The sequence below is a fragment of the Vulpes lagopus genome, chromosome 16, assembly GCF_018345385.1.
Source record: "Vulpes lagopus strain Blue_001 chromosome 16, ASM1834538v1, whole genome shotgun sequence".
In the NCBI taxonomy this organism is placed as follows: Eukaryota; Metazoa; Chordata; class Mammalia; order Carnivora; family Canidae; genus Vulpes; species Vulpes lagopus.
The window spans coordinates 36,658,920-36,672,993 of NC_054839.1; positions in this window are offsets into that span (position 1 = coordinate 36,658,920).

Below are 14,074 nucleotides of genomic sequence, written 5' to 3' on the forward strand. Positions count from 1 at the left end.
AAAAAACTAGAAAAACCAAAATTCATGTTACTGACATAGAATATTTGATTGAGATGACTTTGAACACCATGAATATTTTTGAGAAGTTAAGTAATTAATAAGATTATATATATATAAGATTATATATGTATATATATATGTGGAGGACAGAGATAACATAAAATTTGAAGAACTAAACAAATAAAATGTATTCAAAATGTTAATAGAAGAAAATTTACCTGCAGTGTAGAACAAAAGAATTAATAGTGAAAGGACATCAGTATTTCCAGACAGGTGATGTGGAGACACAGAAATTATTGTTTTGGCCACAGAGCTGAAGGGTTATCTTGAATTCTTCTTGAAATAATTTCTTGATAATAAAATTTATTCAAGCCAGAGGGAGTATACACACAGACACACACACGCGCACAAAAACAAAAGATAAAAACCCAAGCTCTAGTGGAAAAGCAATAGTGGGAAGTATCAAATCCTTTCATAAGTGAAACTGTAGCTGGGAATTATGGTTTCAGGACATTACAGATATTTAAACCTTGTCAGTAAATAATAAAACCATGTGTAAAAAAAAAAAGAAATGAAATTGGCATGCTGTTAAATAGGAGGAAAGAGATAATTCTAATATACCATTCCCTAACAGAAGTCAATTAATACTGTCTACAATTGAAATAAATACTTTAAAAATATATTCAATTTCAAAACATTTTGTGAACATTCTTTTCCTGTCAGTGGATATTTTAGGGAATATTTCTTAGATACAGAAATTACTTTTTTTATATTAGAAAGAAGTATATCCAATTTACTTTAGATGTTTGTTTTGAACTTGACCAGATGAAACAAATACTACATTAAAATTTTTTACTAAAATATACTATACAAAAATCTTATCCCCTTTCTAGTTTTCTTTTAAAATCTTTTTCTTTTTTCTTTCTTTCTTTCTTTCTTTCTTTCTTTCTTTCTTTCTTTCTTTCTTTCTTTCTTTCTTTCTTTCTTTCTTTCTTTCCTTCTTTCTTCTTCTTCTTCTTTCTTTCTTTTTCTTTCTTTCTTTTTCTTTCTTTTTTCCTTCCTTCCTTCCTTCCTTCCTTCCTTCCTTCCTTCCTTCCTCCCTTCTTTCATTCCCATGTTAGCTTGCCTATTTATCTAATCCATATGGTTCTCAAACTTTTTCACCTCAGGCCCTCTTTGCACTCTTGAAAATTATATAAGAGTCCAAAAAGCTTTTGTTTATGTGGCTTAATATACAGATACCATATTGGAGGTTAGACCTGAACATTTAAAAAATATATACTTATCTTTAATCTATGTGTTCTATTTAATCTATACAAAATTTAAAAACTCATTATATGTTAACATTAATAATACAGTTTTATGAAAAATCAGCATATTTTCCAAAACAAATATTTAATGAGAAGAATGATATTGTTTTACATTTTCATCATTCAGCATAATATCTAATTTAATACATAAAGCTTCTACTACATTCAATTTGTTGCAATCTGTATCTACATCTGAATTATATAGAGAAAAATCCAGCTTCATACAGATTATATCTGATTATATACCATATTATATCTGATACTACACTAAAACTTTAGAAGAGGCATTTTTTGAAGCCTAGTTGCAAAACAAAATCATATCAATGAATTTTTCATATTCTGTTACATTGAAATCAACTAGTTTGTCTTGCAGTCTGAATCACTAGCCACGCATGATTTTGTGACATGTCTTGATTATTGGGAATATTTTGGTTTTAATGAATTATATAAGTCTCACAGAATATCAACATTTTACTACATAACATAAATCACACTAATTTTGTTTTCCTTCTCATCAGAGGTATCTATAAGGACCAAGAGATTACAAATTTCACAGGGACAGATTCCCACAATTCTAATTGCTACTTGCAAGCTGGAATTTTATCCACCACAATATTGCCTGTTATCTTCTTGTTTTCCTTGGGTGTCAAAATCTCAGTGACCATTTTTGATAAAATGTCTGCCAAGTATCTACATCTAAATAACCATATTTTCCTCATTAGTCATTCTTTTATATTTAAATATTTTTCCATGGAATATGTGCCTAGTTTAGTACATAATTCAAGTATAGAAAAGCTTTCCTTTGAGATCACCAGAAGAAAATTTGGGATGCTCTTCTTTAAAGAATATTTTGAGAGAAGCTGCTTTTTTATATATATATATATATAACTGCTAGTGCATTGTAGTGATGAATACAATCACTGTAAAAATTGGTGATACTGCCTTAATTCATGCTAAGGAGGCACAATTTTACTGATCCTTGTTTTAGCGTCATCAGAGCAAATGACCATACAGTAAAAAAGGCAAATATTATCTCCGTATTATAGTAACTGTAGTTTGGCCTTGTGCATTCCCTAAATGGGAATACTCCAGGCATTGCAGACCAGATGTTGAGAACTAATCTATTTTAATCATCCACCTATGAGTCTATTAATAGATCCTATTAATAATATCTATATAAATATATACTATGGAAATAGTAAAGATAATAATGTTAGTATTTTAGTAATGATAGTATTATAAATTTAATAATTCTTGTTTCCTGTTGGTGAGACCTGGGGTGTCCTTTATTTTCTTCTTTTACTTTGTGATACTGCTTGAATTGTACATGATCAATAACATGATTAAAAAGAAAGTATCTTGGGATTCCTGGGTGGCTCAGCAGTTTAGCGCTGCCTTGGGCCTAGGGCATGATCCTGGGGTCCTGGGTTCGAATCCCACATCAGGCTCCCTGCATGGAGCCTGCTTCTCCCTTTGCCTGTGTCTCTGCCTCTCACTCTCTGTCTCTCATGAATAAATAAATAAATAAAAATACAGTATCTTGTTCTTAAAAATAAGAAGAAATTGTGAGAGATTCATTGCTTGGAAATGACTGAATCAGGGGAAACAATAAAAACAAAGATACTGTAATGAAAGGCAGTGAGAAATGATTATTCTAGAAAAAAACAAGCCTAAATGGGACAAAGGCAATATGCATTTGCAGAGAAGATACCAAACCAAATAGAATGTTAAGGATTGTCTTGTGCTCACAAGGAATGATCCTTCCTCACTGAGGAGGAACTAGAGGCCACTATCAGATCTGCCTGTTTATTACTTACCTTTTGGTGCACAGTAACTTGTACTCATTACTTTTACATATTTCTTAGTTATTTTAAGAGAATGTTTTTGCTGTCATCGCAAAAATCCTGGCAAGAAATCATTGTAAATGTCAAGTCTTGGGGCTGACAGGGGGCAAAATCATGTTAGCCTTTTCTTCTCATAGTCTCCCCACTTTGCTCCTATTTTTGACCCGGACATGTACTCACATGTATAAGCTTTACAGAATTATATTTAGATCTGATTAGTTTTTTGGGTATGAAATATAGAGCATAAAGGTCAGCATTAGATTTCTTATTTTTGGCCTAAGATATCATGTTGCTTATTGGCAGACAATTAAAGAGAAAGGTACCATATTCATTTTATTTGCAACAAATAAAAAAGTACTATCACAAACAGCTTTGAGTTGTCCCTAACGCATAGACATATACAATTTACGTAGTAGACTATTTTCACATTTTATTTGGACAATTGTATCTTACATAGTACTTACAGCCCTCTTGTTTTCTAGTGTCATCCTTTTTAGTAAGAAAGATTAAAAATGGAAGCCAACATTTTTCAACTGTGAAGTACTGGATCCAATTACTCACAGCAACTAAAAGCAGAGTTTATTTTAATAGGATTTGCAGTAAAACAAGGCATATAAAAATCAGATGCACAGGCAAAGACTTTTTCATCTTTAATCATTAAGCTACCAGTACAAATTGAGCCCTGAAGTTATTTCATTCCCAAAGGAGATCAGAGATTTAAAGAATTCAGGGGATTAAACATTCGTGTTTGAGTGAACATGCTAAGTGTTTTTGTGCTTGCTATTATCAAAATAGTATTTTCAATACTTTATTTTAGATGCACACACCCTATTTTTTTCTTCTCTCCTAAATAATGTCTTATAACTGCTAAGACATAGCATTAAGAACCAGTTGAATGTTTTATTACTAACTTACAAATATGACCTTATATTTAAAGTTGCTGTTTTCCTTCTTCCTTTGACATTTCTGAGAGTCTAATTGTTCTATTTATCTTTGATCTCATAATTTTTGTGCGAGGGATGAAGAGTGAACAATGGGAGAAGAGCCTCCCATTAAGCTATGGCATCTGAGGATAAGTCTTAGGGTGCTACAGTACCAGAATCAAACAACCAACTTTACAAAGTTTCAAAGTTTATATGATAAAATACCAGCATGTGAAAGCTTTTGTATCTGTAAATATATAATTGATTATCCACTTGTAAATGAACCATTTTCCTGTGGGAGGCTAAGTAAGGCAGATGTATAAATGTCATAAGAATCGTTCTTATCCACACATAAGAACACAAAGCTTCCTTTGTGTCAGTTACTATGCTAGCCACTGAACTGTAAAATATCAACTAATTGCGTATCAATAACATTGTTTATAAGACAGACCATGTATGGGGAAGGTGAAAATTGTGGGAAAAAAGCAAGGGTTACATGAGGATTAGGCTAATTGATAGAAGCAACTTACCCAAAGTACAGAAGAAACGTGTTGACAAAGGAGACATAAGGGCCCACCTGTTCTAGCTAAAAATAGCCATGTGCCGAGCACTTTGCTAGGTGCATTATAAATTTTTCTCATTTATTTTTACAGTTCAATATATGAGATAGTATATCAGTTATTGTGTTCTTCTGTGAGTAACAGAAAACGCTAAGTCAAATTGGTTTAAATATTAAAGAAATTTAATATCGCACAATAATTGGAATTTCAGAGATAAGGCAGGCTTTGGGTACAGTTCTGTCTGGGGCCCACTCATGTCATCAAAACTCACAATCTTTCTGCCCCTCTGCTCTGCTTTATTAACCCTTCATCTTCAGCCTAGTTCCTTTCATGGTACAAGATGATCACCAATGGAAATGGAAGTCCATGGTTTTTTGTTCAATTCCGTTTAGAAGGGAAAGGAATAAGTCAAAGACATACTATAAGGTTTTTTCCTTTGGTGTGATTATTCTTCTTAGGTCACACACCCACTCATAAATGAACAGTAGAGTCTAGAGGGATGCCATAGATTGACTTAAAATAACCAGTATCCATACCAGAAATGGGAATGGGCTCACCTTTCTTTGAGTCATTTCAAGAATGAGAGGATTCTTGAACCAAATTGAGGATGAAGAAAGTGGTCAAAGTTGTGGATGGAAATTGACCAGGTATTTATCCAAAGAATAAATACACTTTCATTACTATTACCATTTTACAATTAAGTGAACTGTGTCATAAAGCAGATAAAAATAACGGTCAAGGAGCAGCCAACTATGAAAAGGAAGACTTGTGTTTCAAATGCAGGTGGTGTGGTTTCAGAGCTTATGATCTACATCGGGACTATAATTGCTAGAGGACAGTGACTAAGACAAGATCTTATCATCAGATGACCCTAGAAACCAGCCTTTAGCAGAGAGAACCAAGAGATCTTAACTTCCCAAGAGAGAATAAAATCATTTTGGGTACAGAAACATGTCCAGTCTACTCTGATTACCACATCATGTTATGCTAAAAGGATTAGATTTGTTTTATGTTCTCTGCCAAATGTGGTGACTTTAAATATTTACCTACAAACTGATACCTAGCTTTTTCTTTATAATGAAACATTTCAGATTATGGAAAAAAATATAGAATGCCCAGCATTCTATATTGCCAAACATTTTTTTTGTTTGCTTTTAATCTTAAAAAAAATATAGAGATTTAATAAGAGCCCTTTATTATCTCAAATCAAATTCTATTCATCTCTCTCCATCTCTGCATATAACCACTTCCCTCAGTTTGACATTTATTACTCTTCTGGATATTAACTATTTTTGCCACACATGTAAGCATTTATAAATAACCTTACTATTATTTTATGTTTTAAAGCCTTAGAATTTTCCCACACATTCCTATTTTCACTCATCATTATGCTTTTGATATTTGCACATGTTGATAGATGTAGCCATTGTTTATTTCAACTGCTACATGGTATTTTTTTATGAATGGTTTATATTTTTTTCTTTTTTCCTTCTGAAAAGTATTCTTCCACATTCTGTCACAATCACTTGATATTTTCTTTTTTTTTTAATTTGCAAACTGAAGAACATGAAACATAAAACTTTTCATAAAACTTAACCTTTCAATCTCCTAAGTACTATTGAAGCCAGGAAATGTCATTTTTTTACTGGCTATTTGGGTTTCCATTTCTTATCCTTTGTTCATGTCTTCCCTATTGGCTCATATGTATTTTTCTTTATGATTTTCAGATTATATATTTATTTCCTCTGGCTATTAATCCTTTGTGAATATTTTTCACAGCCTGTGCTTAACTTTCACTTTGTAGAGTTGTTTATTATATAGTTTCTGAAAGTTTAACATATTCAGATTTTTCGATCTGTTCATTGATTTATTATTTTTCAGTGACTATTTAGTTTTTACTATGTTCCACACACAGATATGTTGGACAAGATCCATGGCCACAGAGTATAACAGCATGTTCTTAGTATATGCCAAAGAATACAAAACCTTTGTTACTCTTTACATAAGTCGTTCCTCAGGATTGTGTTTGCAGTAAGAAACTCTGAGAGATGAAGTAATATCTTCCTCTACAGAGAGTGGAGGCTTGTTTACCCCTCATTATAAAAGGCAAATTCATAAGCTTGTTTTTCCTTAGCTTTAATACAAACCCACTGTATTTGCAGGACTTACCTGTGTTCATATCAGATTACCCTCATGGAACTTGGGGACTAAGGGGAAACTGACAAAATATGCTGATGCTCTCTTGATGCTTGTAATGCTATGAAAATTAAATTCCTTGGCCCAAGAGTCTTAAGTCTTTTGCCCTGAGCATGTGCTAGGCATAAAATTACAGTTTTTGGTGTTAAGAATGCATCATGGCATAAAACAGACAAAGCATGAAGCTTTCAGCATGGAGTTTGCATTCTAGCAGAAGGAAAGAGACAACAAACAACGGAAATAATAGATAAGTGCATCTGGTAGTAAACAGGGTGTTAAATGCCACACCATTATATATGTTTCCATAATATATAACATACATAGAATATGTATCTTAAAATATGTTATATTATAAAGGAAATTAGGGGTTGGAAGTGCTAGGACAAGAGGATTGGTCTTTTTAGATTTTGCCTGTGAAATCTTTATGTTAAGGCCAAAACATTAACATATTTTCTTCTGTACATTTTTCATTTTGCTTATTATATTTTGGGTTATATTTATTTTGAATATGTTTCTGTTCATGCCACTGGTCTAATTTTTACTTTTTCTTGAGATTAACCAACTGTTTCACTTCTACCTATCTTGGATTATTTTTAAAAAGGAGAATAGACTTCGGTTTTGCAATGAGACATATGTCCTATGGTTTAAAATATCACTACTAGAGGGGCACCTGGGTGGCTCAGTCGACCTTTGGTTCAGGTCATGATCCCAGCATCAGGTTCTCTGCTCAGCAGGAAGTCTGTTTCTCCCTCTCCCTCTATGTGCTTGCTCTCTCTCTCTTTCTCCCTCTCTCTCAAATAAATAAATCCTTAAAAAATATATCATACTAGGTAAAGTGATATTTTCATATTATTTGTTTTCATACCAAAAAGTAATATTCAAAAACACCTATAGTTGACCAATGCCAAAGTAAGTGTTCTTTTCTTGAAACAAAATGAAATCAGATGGTATCAAATCATTTAACTGATATTTGTTGGCCATGGTCTTCTGAGTTATTTTAATTTGATGCATATTGTGAGAATATACTGGTCTTCCCTTTATGGCCAATGACAATACCATATACATTAAATTTGAGGTATCCTCTTGAATATCAAGTAATTAGGGGAGGACTAATTGTATCCCTCAAGAGTATGAGCTAGTATATATTTGGGGTTAGCTTCAGTGCTTTTTTTGGGCATGAATTTCTCAGCATTTTTAACATTCCTATTACATTTTGGAGGTTCAATTTATATAAAATGGTGAGAGGGACTATATTATTTATTCTTGCCAATTAAAATACTTTGATAGAAACTGACTCTCAAAATATCCCTCTCACTTCACATATGCTGTGTACACTCCAAATGGAGAATTTTTTTTACCAGTCATCTAATTATTTAGGCTTTCTGGTGCCAAAGAGAATATCCCTGGAAATAGTAATTGAAAATGTCTGTCTCTATAAGAATATTGTTCAGGTGCGTATTCTAAGAGCCATACAGTCAATATATGCTAATTCTAGGTGTCTGCAGTTTTAAATTGATTATACATTGGTCACTTTCATGGGAAGTAAAATGTAGAAATTGGGTACTGGTGGACATCTTTTTTCTTTTTCTAAATCTATGGATGCCATACTCTCCTTGGGGTCTTTGGGCATTATGGGGCAGTACGTCTAAGGCAGAATCAAATTCCTCAAAACTTCTGACTAGCAAATATCACAGGGTTATTTTTTTCTCAGGTCCCCCTGATAGCATATGACCCTCCATCCAGATTTGCAAATTGGCATCCGTGAGTGATTCATTTGAATGGTTTAGTGGGGACCACAAAAGCCAGTTTATTAGCATCCATTTTGTCTCTTGGCCAGAGCTCCATTTCAGCCACTGTTAGCCAAATACTCTGGTGTCAGAGTGGTATGGACTTGAAAAACTATCTCTAACACCCATGCAGTTAATTCTATTAAATTTGTGGGGCATACTTTATGGGAGAGGTTGAGAAAACTTACAACATGTGACCATCATAACCCTTTCTTTTTAAGATTATTCACTTTTTTGAAGAGTCACTTCTCAAATTTATATAAAGTCTTCAGAATTACATCATCTACATATTTCAGCATCTACAGATTTTCACACCCTAGTCAAACTCTTCTTTGTCTTTATTTAACCCCCTTGCCCCATGACAAGCACTTTCTACTCCCACCTACATTCCTCTTTAAAAGATAGCTAGTAGTCTGAGATTCTGAAGCTACTCTATCTAACTGGACAAAGAAATGAATAATAAAAGAATCATGAAACTTTACGGGAAAAAATGGAAACTGCTTTCATTTCATATTCATCTATCTTACTCCTTAAATCTTACTACTAAAGATCACAATAAACTAGAGGGTACACATATTAGAATAAGGAGTATTAATCCATTTGTGTAGCATCCTCTAATCCACACGTTCTCTATTTTTCCAAATTTCCTACTTAAAAATGCAGTTGGACTTGCATAAATAACTTAGAAATAACATTGTTTAAATGCAGTTTCTAACAACTGTCCAAATTCTGGCCTCCACACTAGTGTTGTTTTCCAGCCGAAATTACTATTAAGAGACTGGCATTTCAATTCAGACTGTCCTACTAATTAATTATGTGACTAGGAATGCATAATGTAACTTCTCTCATCGACAGTTTTCCTTATCTTTGATGTCGGTAAAATATTCAGTCTGTGTTTTGGAAGCATTGTTCTTAAGTTCAAATAGTACATACATATTAAAAATCTCTGAAAATGGAAATGCACCTATAATTGGTAAAGTATTATTATTATTATTAATATTATTATTCCTTTCCATATACTAATATCTGTATCACCTAAGAACAGTTAAAATATAGAATTTCAGCCATTGACACGTAACCCTAAGTGGGCTAAACAAAGTCATCTTTAGGATTTCCTCAAACTATCAAAAAGGAGATCCTTTTGCTTTATCTCGGGTTACTACTTGGAAGGAAAACAGAAGTCTAGATCTGATAAGTGGTCATTTTAGCCAACTGCACAGAGAAACCTTGCCTAAGAATGAAACCACCACAGAGAAGAATAGAAAACAAACAGACAAAAACAAGCAAACAAAAAACCCCAGAGAATCACAGATCCTTGAAGACAAGCTTTGAGTCTTTTTGAAACCAGACCCTTCTTTTGAACACCCTAGTTACATTAAGAAATCAATAAATTCACTTTAGTTGCTGCTATTTAACTAGAGTTGGATTTAATTTTGTTTCAATTTCCCATGAAAGATGAGTTAAAGAGTCAGCTTTTATAAATTCTTCAGAAAAAATGATCTCCATTTCTGGATGTAGGCCTCAAAGTCTACTGTAAATTCTATGATTTAGTCAGATATTCTCTGACAGAATTAGAAGCTACTTCCCATTATCCCATTCCATAAAATAGACACAAAATTAAGACAGCCTCTTAAGAATTTTATTCTGCACATCACTGAAAGAGAATGTTAAAATTTTATATATTTGGGGGGTACATGGGTGGCTCAGTCAGTTAAGCATCCAATTGTTTCTGCTCAGATCATGATCTCATGATCTCATGAGTCATGAGATTGAGCCCCATGTCAGGCACCACACTCCATGGGGAGTCTGCTTGAGATTCTCTATCCCTCTCCCTTGGCTCCTCCTCCTTCTCTCTCTTGCTCACTCTCTCTCTTCAGTGTTCTATATGAAAAAAATCTAGGACCAGTGAGTAGAAGACACATGAAAGCATATCCTAAACACAGGTGTTTCCTCTAATATTTAAAGAAACATTGTCCAGGAAGGTAAGAAATTGCCTTGCCATCTCTAAGTTTGAGAATGTTAGAAATGAGATTTTTCCCTGAAATGGGAGATTGCATTAATGTATCCAAGATCCTTAATAGCTCAAGATTACTTTGGCATGTTCATTTCTTTTCTCAAAAAGAGTGCAACCTATAGATGTAACCTTTTGTAATTTTGTACCTAGAGGTAGGTACAACTGAAACCATCTGTCCATGCTGTAAACTAACTGCAGAAAGCAGCAATTTCCTGAATAAATGGAACTAAGTATAATGTTGACTGAAATGGCTGGTAGTCATTCAGTGAATGGAACTTAAACATTATGGTGTTATTGTGTGCAATCTCTGATTCTAAATAAAATGAGAAGTATATTGATAACTTTTATTAGGAATATCAAGCTTTTCAAATTTTCTTAAAACCTTTTTTTTTTTGCTTTTGTCTGCAAGTGATATATTTCAGAAAGAATGGCAGAACAGAGCACTCACTTTGATAGTTTCCATAAAATCATTATTAGGGAAAGTTCAAGACTAATTACTGAAATTCCCTTTAATTAGGTTTAAATACTGAATAGTTTTATTCATCATAAGTTATGTACATATTTATTCTTTACAATGTTTCATACATAATTTAATATTTAAACCACTTACCATTTTGGGAATTTAGCTTGACATTTCATTCAGCAGTAATCTGGGCCTTTGTTTCTAATTACATTTTTCAGAATTCTTGCTTGTTCTGTTTTCCACTTTTAAAATTATTTCTGAAATTTAATTGACATCTTAATGAATACATATTTTTTCATATCCTTTGAACATAAGCCAATTATAGAAGCTTTCCTTAAAAGGTTGAAGCACAAAAAATGATTATAATTTTAAAAGTTTGAGGGAATAATAGTAATTTTCTCATAAAATAATACTGTTTAGAAATATAGTCATTTGACTTTCTGCATAAGAGAAAAAAAGCTTTGTAAATTATTGCTAAAACCTTGCTTTTTCAAAATAAATAACATTGGGAAAATAATTGAAACATAATGATATATAGACATAGGTTTAAAATATATAAAATCTCCTTTAAATGATTATCTAGCTTACAAGAAATATATGGGATTAGAACTGAGAGTCTTAATAGGTATAAGCAATTTATAATTATAACATTAGTTTCCACATTAGTCTGAGAAGAAAGCTTTTGGAAATTAGTTTCATCAGTGGATAGTTGATATGTTTTATGCCTGATGGGAATATAGTGCAAAAGAAATATTGTTTCTTGTAACAGGTGTATCACAGAAACAAATTTTAGTGATAGCCAATGTAAATAATAACTAAGCTGGAAAATACTGTTTGTTACATTCTCATAGCCTAATGTAAACTTCTTACTGAAATAGCAGCAGGCCCTTAAAATGGTTACAATGACCATTTCTGTTACGCACACACACACACACACACATGCACACACACACACAAACACACGCTCCTTAAGCTAGTTCAAAATTTGTACTGATGATGGTAATACTTTATTTAGCCTGGGAATCTGACTCTTCCTCTCTGACATTATATGAGTTGAAATTGATTGAACCTTGTTGGTTCCATAACAAACAGTCCAGGAAGGAAAATTGGGAGGTGTATGGTAATTGCTTTGTTTTGTAGAGCACTTCACAGTTTTCAAAGTCCCTATGTTATGTGATATCTAAAACTAGTACATTGATGTACCTGGATAACAATTTTTCCAGGGTTGTTTATTTCTAATGAATCTGCATCTATAAATGCCACTTATTCTTTATTTCTTATTCTTTATTTTTTTTCTCATTCATGAATTTGTGCAATAGACATTTACTAGAAAACAGGCTTTAGGGGTGTAAAAAAAGAAAAGCATTTCCCCTTGAGAAACTGATAATGTGTGAGGGACAGTTAGATAAGTGAAATAAGAGAAAGCAAAAAAATTTACATTGGAAGCACAAAGCCTGGGGTCTTCATTTGTAATTGGAAGGCCAGGAAGTGCTTCAAAAAAGTTATGCTTAAGGTTGCTGGCCAAGCAGATGTGGTTAAAGCAGTGATTGCCAAGCAGATAAATTTGGAATTTTAAAACATACTTGGCCTTGTCCGAAAACATTTTTGATTTTCACCAGTAGTGGTTGAGTCTTCTACAGATATCTAGTGGGTAGAGCTAAGGGATGCTTTAAACACCCTATAATCCTAAGATAGCTCCACACACACACACCCTCAAAAAAGAACTGTCTTAAACTGTCAACAGTGCCAAAGTTGAGAAAGTTTGGGTTATAGGCATTATAGGCAAAAGGAATAAACACATGGAGGAAAATATTCTGGCTTATGAAAATATAAACTGCTAGATGTTCATGAAGGAAATGGGGACAGAAGTAGCAATAGTGCCTGCTAGACTATGGAGGGGAAGAAAGAGCCTGAATTCTCTCTCAGCATAGATGTTAAAGATATAAATCTTTGTTTCTGTAAAGTGCAGCAGTTTCTGTACATTAGTAGAAAATTAAAATAAGAATAGGTCTTTAATTCCTCTACTTTAAAGAAACAAAAATTAATAGAAACAGAGACAGTTTGTTGAAGTGGTCCCATGATCTTAAAACGTTAAAAAACAAATGAAAGTAAGAAATACATAGTTTATTATTTTTGGTCAAAAATCACTGGAAGGATATGTGTGTCCACTTGTTCCAATTGTATTTTATCAGAAATATATTGTGGGCTCTCACTTCACATGAAAACATCTCCTGCTTCACACCATGCAATCTTAGAAGAGGCTAATCAGGTGAATTGCTATCAGGCCCCAGATAGAGAGATGGCTGTTGTGGGATGGAGCCCATACTTAAACCTATAAAATGAAAAGACAGTGGGTTCTATATGTGGTAAATATATTTAATAGATTACTGGTTGTCTCCAGTGTTGCTATTTTTAAGGTTAGTGTCTTACTACGGTTTCTAGTAAATGTTTATTTAATGACTGTATGAATAAATACATGAGTGAATAAAATAAGGGAAAAAGAGGAAAGAAAGGAGGGAAAGAAAGGGTCAGAGTGAAGGAGGGACATGGAGAAGTTAAGCTCAGTGTTGGTTAAGTTCTAAGAGTGCAAGTTTTTGAGTGTTTTGACCACTACTGAATTCCCAGTAACTAGAATATGCCTGAACCCTAATTATATTGGTGCTCAGTTTTTGTGAACTGAATGAATTACCCTACTCTACACAACTTCCTACCTTTCAGAATGCATACAGGAACGTTGTTGGGGATGGGAAGTAGCAACACGATAATCAGCAATTATAACACTGATAACTATATATTTGGGCAACAGATGTATTAATTATAAATTAAGCTACATTATTTAGAAGTGACTCAAAAAGAATATAAAAAAAATTCAGTCATGCTTGAATCTTCAGGAATAGATTACCTTACCTAAAACTGTGAATTTGGCATTTTCAGGACTGGGTGTGTGTGTATATGTGTGTGTGGTGTGTATGTGTAT